Source organism: Pinus tabuliformis, chromosome 7, assembly GCF_031772625.1.
Source record: "Pinus tabuliformis cultivar Carrire ecotype Pingquan chromosome 7, CPIR1, whole genome shotgun sequence".
NCBI lineage: Eukaryota > Viridiplantae > Streptophyta > Pinopsida > Pinales > Pinaceae > Pinus > Pinus tabuliformis.
In genome coordinates, this window is record NC_142293.1 from 1,338,033,189 (window position 1) to 1,338,045,711 (window position 12,523).

Sequence of the window (12,523 nt, forward strand, 5' to 3'; positions counted from 1 at the left end):
TTTTTTGAAACAAAAATCTAGGGTTCTATGGCTGAAAGAAGGAGAATGTAATACCAAATTTTTTCACAGATCTACCATTATGAACAGAACTCACAACAGAATCTCTTCGATCAAGGATGAAAATTCCCAAATTCATCAGTCCCATGAGGAGATAGATGCAGTGTTAGTAAAGCATTTTCGGGACATTTCCAAAGAAAACGTCTCAGAAAGAGAACCTTTCATCAAGGACATAATTAAACATATACCTAAATTGGTCTCTAGAGAGGATAACTATAATCTCAATAGACCTATAACTAAAAAGGAGATCAGTGAGGTCCTCGAGGAAATGTAAAATGGCAAGGCACCAAGGCTGGATGGTTTTAATGTGGATTTCTTTAAAACCTGCTGGAATATCATTAAAAGGGATACAGTGGAGATTGTGGAAGACTCCAGGAGGAACAAGACCATTTTGAAAGCTCTCAATACCTCCTTTATTGCCCTTATTCCAAAACAAGATAATGCTCAAACTCCAGAGAGATATAGGCCCATCACCTTATGAAATGTTGTCTACAAGATAATTTCCAAAGTTGTGGCTAACAGACTCAAACCCCTGCTGCCTAGGCTTATCTCTAGGGAACAAACATGGTATGTAGAAGGAAGACAAATTTTGGACAATATAATTCAAGCTCACGAGGTTGTTCACTCGTTAACTTGCAATAAGAGAGCCGACATGATCATGCAACTAGACACAGCCAAAGCATATGACAAAGTAAATTGGATATATATCAAAAAATTTCTCACAACGTTTGGTTTTGATCATAATTGGGTCAGATGGGTCATGGCCCTGGTGACCTCTTCCAGCTTTTCAATTTTGGTGAATGGCTCTCCTTCTGAACTTTTTCTCCCTTCTAGGGGTCTTAGACAGGGAGATCCACTATCTCCTTTTCTCTTCATCCTCATGATGGAAGGGCTGGGGTGATCTATCAAACATGCAAGAGTAATAAGAAGAATTCATGGACTCCAACTTTCGGAGAATGGGCAGGTTCTGACGCATCAACAGTTTGTAGACGATACCATGTTACAAGGAATTCCCATAGTTAAAGAAGCACAGGCTAACAAACAAATTTTGAAGGGCTTTGCAAAGGCTACAAGTATGGAAGTTAACATTACCAAATCAAAAATATTTTTCTTTAACACTCATATCGCCATCCAGAGAAATATCTACAGAATTTTAGGCTTTCAAAGAGAATCCCTTCCCTCTAAGTATTTGGGAGTTCCTCTCACAGCTAAACCCCGACACAAGAGCATTTGGGATCCACTAGTAACTAAAATGCAAGACAAGGTCAGGAAATGGACAAACAGATCTCTAAATTTAGCTGGCAGACTAGTGCTCACTAAAGCAGTTCTCCAAGCTATCCCTATCTTCATGCTATCAGTCCTCCCAACTCCATTAGGAGTCTTACAACATTTTCAGAATATTCAACGAGATTTTCTGTGGGGAAAAGAGGAAACAAGGAAAAAATGGGCTTTGGTCTCATGGGAAAAGATCTGCAAACCCAAAAACCGAGGAGGCCTGGGTTTGGACAATTTAGAGATTCTCAACAAGGCTCTAGGAGAAAAACTTTCGTGGAGGTGGGTTAAGGATCCTAAAGTGCAATGGGAAAGCATCTAGAAGGAAAAATATGAACCCAAAAACCAAGGAGGCCTGGGTTTGGACAATCTAGAGATTCTCAACAAGGCTCTAGGAGAAAAACTTTGGTGGAGGTGGGTTAAGGATCCTAAAGCGCAATGGGCAAGCATCTAGAAGGAAAAATATGCCAATGCCTGGCCGGTTTATGATATAATACGTATGATAGGAACAGTGAAAGGCTCCCCCATATGGAACAAGGCTTGGGAGAACAGAGAAGTGGTTCAAAAAAACAGTTTCTGGGAAATCAGAGAGGGAGATCTGGCACTTTTCTGGGAGGACAAATGGCAACAAGAACCTAATCTTCTAAGGGAAGAATTTTTAGGCCTCAAGCAAGAGACTGACAATCAAGGATTAGTTAAGGTGAAAGACTTTTGGGAAAATCCACATAATACAGGAAAGTGGAGAATTTGGAAAAAAATAGAGAGCAGAGAGGATAGGACCCTCAACAGTAAAGCTGAGTCCCTTAAGAGAATGCTGGATCAGAGAATAATTCTAGTAACGAAAGGGCAGGATCAACTGAGATGGGGCAACAACAAAGAGGGCAACTTCAATATCAAGGAAGCTAAAGGTCTTCTCCTTGATCCGGAACCACAAGATCCAAATAATACTTGGTAGAAGCTTTGGAAGTACAAAGGCTAGATGAAAATCAAACTCTTCATGTCGTTAGTTAACCACTAGAAAATCTTAACCTGGGACAACCTCAAAAAAAGGGGCATGCTGGGACCCTCCAGATTCCTTCTTTGTGAAACCTAAGAGGAGACCGTCGAGCATCTTCTCAACAGCTGCATTTTCACAGATAGGATTTGGGATTTCTTCACCAACATCTTCAAACAGTCTAATAGAGACAAAGAATGTATTATTAATACCCTAAACAATTGGAGGAATAAGTTTTCTGATAATGAAGTTCTTGATTATGCCTGGGATCTCTTGTCGAGTTTCAATATATGGAATGTGTGGAAAGAAAGGAACAAAAGAATATTCAAAGAGGTAAAGAATGACCCTTGTCCTGGTGAAGCTGATTGTAAAACAACTTAAGGAGACAGTTGGCACCACCGTTAGGAATCTCCCCAAAAATCCTCCCTCAGTTGAAGAGTTGAGAATCCTTCAGCTGTTAGACTTGCAGGGGCTTATTCCTCAAGACCTAGGCAGGAAAGCAAGCATGAGAGAGGCGATAGAGGAATTCTGGCATCCTCCCCATGAAGGTTTTTTAAAGTACAATATAGATGGAGCTTCCAAAGGAAACCCGGGGGAGGCTGGCTTTGGGGGAGCTCTAAGGGATGAAACAAGTAGAATAATCACCCTCTTCCATGGATACCTAGGAAAAGCCACCAACAACATGGCAGAACTAATGGCTTTGGAACAATGCTTAGAATTTTTGATACAGAACAATTGCCAAAATGTCATAATAGAGGCGGATTTAGAGTTAGTCATCAACGAAGCCAGGAGAATTAGTAATGGAACAGGGACAGAGGTCACAAAACACTAGAGGTTAACTCGGGGTGCTTCAGAGAATTCAAGTTCCTCTACAGAAGATTTGTACCCTCAGATTTATACATGTGAAAAGAAGGGCCAACAAGTTGGCAGACATTCTTTCCAACCGAGGAGTCGGCTGCAAGAACAACGCAATCTTATGGAGGTGGAACACAATGGTGCATAGCAACCTGAAAAAACTCTGTGACAACCAAGCGGAGGAAGATATTGAAGAGTACAGAAGCAAAATGCCAGAAACCAACTTGTAATGAACAGAGGTCAGAGGGTTGCTCAAGGTTGGACAAAATGGTTCAGGAGGGAAGATATGCCAAAGGTAGCGATTAAGTGGACTATGTGCAGGAATATGCTCCATGTTGGGCGTAAGATTTGCCCTGAACGAAGAAAGCAACATTTCACACTGCATCATCACCTCAAGTGTTTGACGGTCGGCTGGCTCAGAGTCATCCCTGGCTGGCTCTTCGATGGGTGTTTCCTTTTTCTTTTGGTGCCAAAAGATTGGGCGCATCGTCTGGCGCTCTCAGCGGTCACACCTCCTGAAGTTTCTTGTCCGAACACTGCTTACCGGTGGGGTAGTGGTATTCTGGCGATCGCAAGCCCCAAAGGTGGTTTCCGGTTTTCCTGTTTTGGTAGCGAACACATTCAAAGGTTGACACGTGGCGATGGGGTCGGTTGGAATACCACCCTCATCGCACACTATTGTCCGAGGATGTTGGGGGGTGTGATATGTTCCAAGACCGTCCGATCATATGATGTGAAGCGATGGCTAGGATGGATCGTGCAGTTTGGTGTACGGGCTAGTTAAGTGTCGAGCTTCTTTCCAATGCGAAATTAACTGCTGCCATCGGATCGGGTTAGCAGAATCAACGGTGAAGATTAATAAGACAGGTTGTCCGTATGCTGCGTTTCGTCATACATTTTGGGCGCGTACTCATCCTCTTGTACGGGGTGTGATTCTCTCGCGACGGTTATGATTAAAGCAGCTGGTTAGGTTATGATGGGAGTAGTCAGTCTTTATTAAACTTGGCGGGCTGCAAATAGTTCTTTGTGGAAAGCGCCTTTCCTTTACCATCCACAGTTACTCGGGTGGTGTTGTTTTCTTTTCTGATTGGTTCTTCGGCTCTCTTTTGAGAGTTTTGAGGTTTTGTTGTTGGGATCGAGGCTAGTTCCTCACACCCATTATTAGTTTTTGCAGGCTTTCTCCTTGGTCCACAACTTACCAAGGAATGTTGTATTCTATGTATTTTAATGGCTGATTAATGAAATAGAAGGCCTGACTCTTGCTTTAGCAAAAAAAGATGACTTCTAATCATATTTGATTGCTTGCACTAGATGAATTGATTTTAGTATAGACGTTGATTTCTAATCATATTTGATTGCTTGCACTAGATTCATTAATTTCAGTGTAGATGCTAATTTATAATCTTATTTGATTTCTTGCACTAGATGCATTTATTTTAGTGTATACGTTGATTTCTAACTTTATTTGATTGCTTACATTAGATTCATTGATTTCAGTGTAGATTTTCTCTAATTTTATTTAGCTGTGTGCATTAGATGCATTGATTTCAATGTAGATGATGATTTCACATTAGATGTAACTCAACGTATGATGGTACATTAGCTTAAAGTGATTGGATTAATAATGTGCATTGATTTCAATCTAAGCACAAAAAAATGATTGAGAGTTTGCATTGATTTTTGTGTATAGTAATTCAACCTATTAATATTGGAGAGCAAGAGAGACAAGGTATGATGTTTACTACAGTTGTTCGAGCTAAAGAACTGAATGTTTTATAATCTCAACTAGCTTTTCCATATAATCGATATGAAAAGATAGAAAAACTAGAAAAGAATATAAATATTTTGTAAATCTAACCACTCAATAAAAAAAAAATCAAAATTACATTATTTCTTGACTTTTGCAAAACAAACTATAGATAAAAAAGTCATCAAAATATTTTGTAGGAAATAAATTATTTCAAACATTAGCAATGAAACAAATGATTTCAAGAGTAATCTTGATGTAGTAAATTATTAAAACTACTCTCCAAAATATATTTAGTAATACTTGGAGGGACATTATTAAGAGTTATTAATTATCAAAAGTTGTAATACCTAAAATTAAATGAAATATATGTGCAATACCAATCCTCTTGCAAAATATTGACAATATTGTCTCCCTTCTGCATCACCAACTAATTACTAACAATCAATTACATACATATATTGAAAGACAACACAACAATTGTAACATTCACAAACATTACCATCCAAATCTAAACACATAAACATAGAAACCTCTCAAGGCATCCAAGCACAGATGTACAAACCATTCAAGGCAAGCAACCCAAACACAATTAAAGAAGTGAATGACATAGTCATGTCAAAAAAATAAAACATAGTGTAAATTTTAAAGTATGAAGTTTATCTCAGACATATACATAATAATGATAATCTAAAATTGTGTCATTGTTTCCCTCAACTGGAACCAACCTAGATCCATCTAACTTCGGACCTATCATTCGCCAAGAGGGATCAAATCCCTCGAGGTGCAAACCTTTCCTCAAATTCCACACTCCAAAAAGAAGGTGTTGGGCCGCCAAATTAACCTTAATTTTCACTCCATTTTCACCTTTATCCTCATTTTGTCACCTCATTTCATCATATTATCATTACATAACCCTATATTTCCATTACCATATGAGTTTATATTCTCATTTTCCAAATTTATTAATTTCATGTATTTAGAGTGAATTTATGACTGAAAGTTAGAGAAATAACATGTATTAGCTTATACCTAAAAGTGGCTTGAGTTTGATGACATGTGTAGATCATTTGGAAGCTTCGAAGGCACCCTTATGTGGCCTCCCAAGATCAAATTCGAATTTCAACTCAAGAGGTGGACCATATTCCAAGGAGAAAGATCATGGAGATTTTGATGTGTCATGGGATTTGTATCTAGTATTTAGGGATAAGTTGAGACAAGTATGGGTCTAGTAGATATTTAAGGGATCTACATTTATTGAGTAGATATCCCTAATTCATGTATAAATAAGAAGAGCATCCTCCAAATCATGTTAAGGAGGAGGAGGGAGAGAAAACAATTATCAATTATTCATTAGCATTAGATTTATGTTCATTCAACATGAATAATACCATTTTCTCCAAATCATGAGTTATGAGTGTTGTTTGATTCTTAAGGTGTGATAGTTGTTCATGTGTGCTCATTGAGGAATGGAAGGATCCCCATACTGAGATAAGTACACTTTGTTGTAAAGTAATGTTGTGAATATACTAATTTTAATTCTAATGTTCATCTTATTTCTTTGTTGTAAATAATTTCAATATGAATTCATGTTGTGGCCATGTTTTGTTGTGTGAAGGTTGATCTCCTTTCAATAGCTAGTTTTGATGTGAGAAGGAAAACCAGGAACTCCTAAGTTAGGAGTCCCTTCTTCATGAGCTAGATTAAATTGAAATAAGATTTACTTTCTCATATGCTTTCCTAGATTACATTTATGTGAATATTGATTCCCTTTAAGTATCTAGAGAAATCAAGTCCTCCTAAGTTAGGAGACTCTTCTCCATTAAGAACTGAACTGAAAACAATATTTACTTGCTTTCATTTATATGCTTTCTTTCTTGCTTTCTTAGGTGTTTGGTAATGTTATTATAGGAAGGTTGTAGAAGGACAATCAGGACTCTTGAACAAGAGACTCTTCTCTATCTTCTAAAGTAAAATAATTCCATTGATCAAACATTATTTTTATGCTTTCATAAAATAGATCTGATAGTTTAGATTTGTAATATGCATTTCCATTCTAAACAAACTTCTTACACCTGTTTCATCTAAGGTCCCATATATATATTGTTTTCTTCTAAGTTTACGATTCCCCGGATTGATAAATTAAATGACACGGATTTAGCAGACAACTAAATCGCACAACATTTTGGCGCCGTTGTCGGGGAAGCAAACTTAGATGTAAGCTAGTTAAGAAGATTGTTTAGGAAAAAAATTTAGGATCATTTAGGGTTAATTGCATTTAGGAATTTTCATTTAAGTTTATTCTCATATGCATTGAAGAATCATCCTGTATATCTAATGATGAACAATTATTTGAACAGGAGAATGAGGAGGACGAAGAGAAGTTGCAGCATGATCTGAATCAGAGTGGAAATCACGCATATGAAAGCCTTATCGAAAGGTGGTTTCAATGGTTTCAAACAAGTACGAGGTTAGATCGATTTTGTTTTTATTTCATTAGATCATACTCACAAAAACTAGAGTCGATCATCCTTGTATATTTTTATTTTAAAATTGCAAAATTAAAAATGAATATATTTTTACTACTATTGCGTGAATGGTTACATTGGAAATTTAATTACACGTAATAGATTGTAATTTTCAATTAGCATAGAGTAGGTAGAATCATATTTTATGTTTCGAATAAGTATGCTCTCCTCCTGCGTTTTCACACGATCTCAAGGATCAAAAAATAGAATGTTTATAAATGTTTTCAGAGTTTGCAATATAGTTGTCTCCATTTGCTAAAAAATTTTCATCCTAAATCAATAAATTTTCCATATTGTTTTAGGATTAAAATAAAATTTAAATTCTTTAAAAACAATATAAAAATTAGAATAAATTCAATTTAAAAAAAAAAAGATTTTGATTTTCACATAAAAATTCTTAAGAATAAATTTAATTTTTTATTTTTATTTTTATTTATTTATTTTGATAGTAACTAGGAATAGAATTTATTTCATTTTTTTAGTTAAAAATAAAAATAAAAAATTGATTTACTAATTAAAAAAAAAAACAAAATAAATCAATTTTATTTTTTTAGTTAAAAAAAAACATTAGAATCAATAAAAAAAATCATTTTAATAATACCAAACAACAATAAAAAATTTAATTTCCATTTAGAGATTTTAATATATATATATATATATAACTAACATAAAAATTAAAAAAATTCATTACATGGATCACTACATGGACGACCGCCATTTGATAAGTGCATCAAATGCAGTAATTGTGACCAGAATAAAAAAGTATCTAGCACCGCAAATATACAAGAGAAATATGACAACGAAAGATCGGTCCAAAAACAAAAGCCTATAACAGAAAAATCACAGGCATAGTACTACCACTTCAAGACATTTCACTCAACATCAATTTTTTGAAATCCAAAATTTCTGCTAAACATAAACAATTGTTATATATATTAAAAAATGTTTCTTCCAGGGAATACAATTTTACGCTCCGCAGAATTGCGCAATTTACATATTTGTATTCGACATGTCTAGTTCTCAACAGATCGGAAAAGTGTTAAGGGGGACAGGAAAAGATTGATGATGTCCAAATAGAGCACTATGGAAGGCCAGACGTATTCATCATAAGTATAACGTTTTATCAAATTGTCTGTGTCATAAACAATATATGCACTAAATATTATGGAAGCTAGTGCGCCAAAAATAAGCACTAGGATTGCTGCAAACAAAATGGGCCCAAGGAAACTGAAGGCATCTCCTCTTCTGGCTGCCCAGAACGTGTATGCAGTAAGACTGAGAACAACCAGTGCAGTGAGTATTACAGACTCCAAAATTACCTTCTCTGTCAATGCAGAGCGGTAGGTTAGGTTAACAGCTGAATGGATATATAGCGGTGCAATAAACCATATACCTTCTATGTCTCGGCATTGAAAAAAAAAAAAACAAAGGCCTGAAGTTATTCACCCTGGAGAAATTTGCATTACGAGTTGCAATTTGATTTATGTTCTCGTTCTGCCTCTTTAAACCTGCAAAACAAAACAATCTCTGCGCTATTCAACCAAGCGGTCGAGGGGGACAATTTGAATTAAAATTAAAAAATGCGTTAGTGAAGTTGGGAAGATCCACTCTTTTAGGGAAATCATGGGCTCAATCACGGAGAAAATCTCGGGCATGAGGCAGAAATCCGGCATGAATAATCTCCAAAATCGATGATGTATGTGAAGTCGCTCTGACCAATGAGGAAAATCAGTTTTTAGTTCATAAAATTTGGGATAGATCGCGCCAATTTCTCATGCAATCTGGCCCAATTATTTTGTTGGTTATAGGAGACGAGGAGAAGTCGGAAGTCTCACTACAAACTCCCCATAGGCAGCTGGACCCTTGGCTTCTCACACGGTCAGTAGCCTCGGTTATTTACTCAGGGTGGGTCGATATAACTGTCAAGAGAACAGATCTGCAAATCATAGAACTCGTCTCTCTTTGTTTGGGCAGGTTAAGAGAGGCCAAGGGTGTATTTTTTTGAGATTGGAATAAGAAGAGATGGGAGGCGGGGCAATGCTCAGGAGTGTCGGCAGAGCAATTGGCGTGGGCGGTTTCGGAGTAGGCGCAGGGGCTGCCTTTGTGACACAGCAGGCTTCATGCTCAGCGTGCAAGAGTGGTTCGTGGAATGTGGCCAAAGTGAGAGCTTCAACATGTGTTTGCCACCAAGGAAGAGGAATTGCTACTTAGCAAACTGTGCCCAGCGCGCCAAGTTGGCAACTCGATGACTGGGAATTCATTGGAGGTGAAGGGTAATTCCAGCCGCACCACAACAACATTGATCTTGTGATCCAAGATCGCCTCATTTTTTATCAGTTCCCACTCAGGACGAGGTTAAGGAGGCCGTCTCCGATTTACATGATGCCTTATCACAGGGCATCATCCCTGTCTCTAGCACCTTATCATCATCCTCTTCAGTACATGAAAATTCTGATTCAGTCGAAATTTCAACCGTGCAAGGGACCGAGAACAAATCCTATGGGAGCTTGGTTTACCCAAACCAAATGGAGCAAGAATTGCATGAAGAAAAGTACAGAATTGTGCATAAGGATGGACACGACAATGTTCGTGAAGCATTTGACATGCTTCAAAGAAATCCTGTTGTCCAGGGAATGGTCATCTCACTAGCCTCAGATAAAGCTATGTGGGATGCTCTGCTAAAAATGAGAAAGTTATTGAATTCAGAGAAGCACTACAGAAAGGTGAATCAATGCAACCAGAGTTGTCTAAGGACACAGAGAAGCCACCTCATCACCAGGAGAATCCTTTAATGCAACATGTCAGGCACCGGCCAACGCCCCAGCCCAGCTTCAAGCCACAATGTCTATGACTCAAATCCAGTGGCCATGAGGTTACTGCGCCACCACCTTCGTTCCAAAGTTCAAAGCTCGGCAATGTGGGGTTCAAAAACTTTTTAAATCTGAACGCTTGAGAACCTAGGGTTCTGCCAGTGCCAGTGGCAGGGAGGTTTTCCTGTGTCTGTTCTATTTCATTGTATAAGAAACGTTTCATTAAAATTTTGCCTTTGATTGTCTTTAATATGTGAGATTAATTACACTGACATTGTGGTGACCAGGAAATCAAATCAAACCTGAAGATGTAGGAGCGTCATCTCGGAAGAAGAAGCCATATCACACGTACTGTCAATCCTCAAGACAGCATGGAGCATCAAGACTTTGTTGTGCGCTTCGATTCCCCTGATGAACCAATTGCTCAATTGAATCGATGGAGTCCAAAGGTAGTTGCTCGTTTGAAATCAATATAGAGAACATTTGGATCAATAACGAAAATGAGGGCAAATTCGAGACGGCAAAGGCCTCCTTGTTTGATGCTCTTGCTCAGGGTGCTCATTAGTTTGACTATGGAGCAGAAGTAATTTATGCCGATACAAATATTATATATATATATATATATATATATATATATATATTAATTTTAGTTTAAAAAATATAGATAATAAAAAAAAAAAAATCGAAACAATGCAAAAACAGTTTTTTTAGATTTGATTTAATTATGTTTTATTTATTTCTAGTTTTTTTTAATAAAAAAAAAAAAGTTTTTTAGTTTAAATGTTTTTTTTTTCCAAAAAAAAATTAATAATAATAAAAAAATGAAAAACATTTTTTTTTTGTTTTATTTTTATTTTAATAACAAAAAAAGAAATGAAAACAATTAAAAAAAATAATCAAAGCAATCAAAAAAATTCAAACAATTCACAATAAAAAAAAAAAAAAGAAAAAAAAAAATCAAAGCCATAAAAAAAATATATATATATTAGAACAATTCAAAATAATAATAATAATAATAATAAAATTAAAAAACCAATTAAAAAAAAAAATTCAAAATAATTAAAAAAAAATTGCAAATGGACATTTCATAACAACTGAAAACATTTTATGCTAACTTGTCTTGTTGGAGTTAGGAACTAGCGCACAAAGGCAACAGGTAAAAAATTCATTTCATTTTATTTTGTTGCTAGCATTTATACTTGTATTTTATGTTCTTCAAAAAGCTCTCACAATTTTCATGCAAGATTTGAACTGAGCTTTGACAAGTGCGCGATGATCCAAGTCCATGAAGATGTGATCTCTCGAAATCACATTCATTTTTTTTTTTTTCTCGGTAAAGACTAATTCTATTAGGTGAAATATATGGTACAATCATGATAAGCAAAAAAACCGGCAGACCGGAAATGATGGACCCATCAACCTCGGTTCCGGAAGAAAGAAACAAACTCATAGTCACATCAGAAGACTAGAAATCACAGATTGCCTGATTACCCCATTGGGGCAGAAACTACAACACATTGTTTTTTCCCTTTCCTTTTGCTAACTTTTGTCCAGCCATCCTGGGGGGAATGGGCTAGGACAACTTGAAGACTGGAATTTTCTTTCAACGGGAGTTCCTTTTCTGATTCTGAGGAGGTCTCATGGGCACGTTTCTGGACTGTAGCTGAGTCGAAGGAGCGCCCCACAGTGTTTATGGGAGAATCCACCGGCTGAGGCACCTGTTCCGGTTCTGAATCACTTTCCCCGTCCTCCGAACTTGGAGGGCTGGAGTTTCGAGCTGGCTGCGGAGTACATGGAGCCCAACGCTTGGGTTTGGACTTTGCAAAGATTCCTTTTTTCGCTCTTGCTGTCAGCGATGGGCAGGAGGACTGAAGGTGCCCTGTTAGGTGACAGTGACGGCATCGGAAGGCAGTATTCTCATAATCTAGAAACTGGGTCCAGATAGTGTCATTGTTCTTGAGATTGATTTGCTCTGGCAGACCCTTGCTTAGATCTAGCTCTACACAAATTCTGGCGTATGTGTAGAGGCCTTGTATTTCCCTCCGATAATCTCCCATCAGAAAGCTGCCCAAAGCGTTGCCTATTTGCCTGTATACTTCTGTTCTCCACAGATGTATTGGGAGATTTGGAAGTCTGATCCAAACCGGGGCTTTCGTAATAACAGCAGAGGCTGGGTCAAAGTCTGGGAACCATGGAGTTAGGAAGAGGCCTGCCGTCCCCATGAACCAAGGGCCTTCCTCTAACGCCGTTTCGTAGTGCT

At 37.3% G+C, this 12,523-nt stretch overlaps 1 pseudogene; it reads left to right on the top strand.

The window, feature by feature from the left end:
- Positions 1–9,336: 9,336 nt before the first annotated feature.
- On the top strand, positions 9,337–10,304 carry LOC149252499 (uncharacterized; annotated as a pseudogene).
- Positions 10,305–12,523: the final 2,219 nt, after the last annotated feature.